The following is a 2,755-nucleotide window of genomic DNA, read 5'->3' as shown; positions in this document are numbered from 1 at the left end:
GTGATCCGCCCGTCTTGGCCTCCCAAAGTGCTGAGATTACAGCCACCGTGCCCAGCCCATTATTTGATTTTTTAAACCTGGGGAGTGTCTTCACAGATTCTCCATTTATACCGCAAACTTCCACAGTTAGCTTAATTCTGGGAACTTTAGCAGTTTTTGAGGCACATTAAAAAACACAAATTGTACCAAAAAAGAACAGTTCAACATAATATTGGAAAGAGAGTTACCTTTTTTTTTTTTTTTGAACAGCAGAATCGAATATGTTTATTTTACACAAAGTAGAATTCAGTATATGCAGAGAGGTACTCAGCATCACACCCGTGATCAATATCCTCTTTATTTTCATTGGGTATGTCACTGAAACCCTGGCACACCACTTAGCTAAAAATCACACAAAAGACCCCCTAGAGACATCAAACTGATGTTTTTTTTTCCCCCCAAACGATAGATTTTCTCTTCATTAGTCAAATCCGATAGTGATATTCATTAATAAGGAAAACTAAAGTTTTCAAGTATCAACTCTGAATGGCAGAGACCCTAATCTGTTACTAGCCACCAAGAGCTCAGAAGAGCAGAGAACTCAAGAAGAGGCAAGCAAGAGCACTACGAAAATTATATTCTTTTCCATGAAATTCAGTCCCACAGCTCTTTGAGCAAGGGTCCAAGACAATGGAGAGGCAGGAAAGCTGCTGGAAGGGCCTGTTTGCAGGCAGAAATGCACTGGCTGTGCCTCGCCCCGCCGTGTCCTTTCCGCAGGTGGGTTCTTTACTGGCTTCACTTTAACTTGGTCCTCTGACTTTGGGTTGTAAACTTTACAGTTCCAAGAAATCAATTTTGGTTGAACGCAAAGGTAACATCCCCATCCAAAACAGAAATGTTCTCATGATATGAAGGCCATTCTGCAGACCGCATGTATATATGTTTATATTTATATAAGCTCCTATGCGAGACAAAGTTTCCTTCCTCTTAGCAAGAGAATACTGCATCCAGCAACACTGCTTTGGCTAGCTCTTTTTCCTGTATGGCCTCATGTGTGCGACAATCGAAGCAGCTATTTCTCCCTTCCTCTTGTTCTGGCCAAAATAATCTAGGAACTCACCATCTGGTCCAACCAAGTACATTATTATTGTGTGATCCACTATGTAGTCTTCATCTTCATCCTTGGGGCCAGGGCTATAATACACTCTGTATGCTCTGGCCACTTGATCGACTTCTTCTTTCGTGCCAGTCAAGCCAACCAGTTTGGGAGAAAATTCTTTCACATACTTTGCGATGGCTTCTTTTGTGTCCCTCTCTGGGTCAATGCTGATGAAAAGTGGAGTTAGATCTGGCAGAGCTGTAATGCTATCTATTTCATCCACGACTTGAATCATCTTTTCTAGTTCTTCTGGACAGACATCAGGGCAATGAGTGAAGCCAAAATAAATCAATAACCACTGACCCAAGTAGTCCTTGTCAGTTTTATGTTCCCCAGTATGAGTTGTGAGGGAAAAGGGTCCCCCAAGTAAAGGCTTGCCGATCTGTCGCTGCCGTTCCTTCTCTAACTTCTCTGCCTTTTCTTTCTTCACGTACCTCATTCCAGCCAGTAAAGCTCCTCCAATAGCAAATGTGATTGCTAAAGACTTCCAGGAAACAGGCCCGGGCTTCGAGGGGCGCGTGGAGTCTCTGGGGCCCTTCTCCGACTACGGGGGTGGGGGTGGCGGCCTCGCCGTGCTGAGGGGCCGGGTTCCTAAGAAGTAGCCAAGGAGCCCCGAGGCACGCCACACATCCGCTTGCTGCGCGCAGAACTGCCTCAGCAAGACTCTCGCAGTCCCCTCGGCTGGGCCCCAAAGCTCGAGTCCGCGAGGCAAGAAGCGCCAAAGTTGGCCACCCAGAGGCCGCATAACTCGTCCGGGTACTAGGACCAGCATCGCCATGAATTTCGGAGACCGGTATCCTTTGACCCTCCCCGCGATTTCCGGTAACGTTTCGCTGAGAGTTATCTTTTACACAGGCTGACTAGCTATATCAAGTTAGTTTTGTTTTGCTGTGTTTAAATCTACTTTATTACCCTAATTTAACATATAAAAAATGCACAGATTACAAGTTGATGAGATTTGACAAACATATTACATTTGAGTAATCACCATCCCAATCAACATCCTTTAAATCCTTTAAGTTTTTGAAGGTAGCATAGTCTTTGGCATGCTCCCCTGGAATGATCTGTTGGTTTTGATTTGTTATCTTGGTGAGTAAACAGGGACTGTTTCAAGGGTGTTTCCTTGCTCTCTCCTACTACAATAGCTCTTACTCCACAGGTTCAGGGACCAATGGAAAGGGTTTTGCCAACAGCTCACTAGATCCATTCTGATCATACACTTAGAAACTGGGGAAATGCCCAGCAGGTCAGCTGGTGAATCCAGTAGTATCAGGGTAAGATGAACCTGCATAAAGATTTCATTTATAAGCTGACCCTTATATAGAGGGATGCCATGACAGCATATAGGGGCACATGGTATCATAAGCAACTCAGATGCAGCATCTACATGTACAGTTACTCAAGTAAATGATCATCATTCTGTCTCTCTGTAAAAAGACTGAGGTGATCACTACTGTGTAAACTTGTCATGGTGTCACAGGGTGCTTCTTCATGGATATCTGGACCGTCCTTAAGTTGACAAGTTCTGTGTCTTAGAACTAGCCCTGGAAACTGGACAAAGGATGGTGATTTTCCGCTGAGATGGGTGATCCCAGTCCCCTTCCTGTTTGTTCCTGA

The 2,755-nt window shown here is 44.5% G+C and overlaps 1 pseudogene across 1 annotated transcript; it reads right to left on the bottom strand.

The window, feature by feature from the left end:
• Window positions 1–242: 242 nt before the first annotated feature.
• Window positions 243–1,926, bottom strand: LOC112624664 (annotated as a pseudogene). The gene has a single exon (XR_003119455.1). The product of XR_003119455.1 is annotated as a protein SCO1 homolog, mitochondrial pseudogene (transcript).
• Between the last annotated feature and the right edge of the window lie 829 nt (window positions 1,927–2,755).

The sequence above is a fragment of the Theropithecus gelada genome, chromosome 5 (assembly GCF_003255815.1).
Source record: "Theropithecus gelada isolate Dixy chromosome 5, Tgel_1.0, whole genome shotgun sequence".
NCBI classification, from domain to species: Eukaryota; Metazoa; Chordata; class Mammalia; order Primates; family Cercopithecidae; genus Theropithecus; species Theropithecus gelada.
The sequence above is the reverse complement of the archived record's forward strand: the minus strand, read 5'-3'. Positions and strand labels throughout refer to the sequence as shown.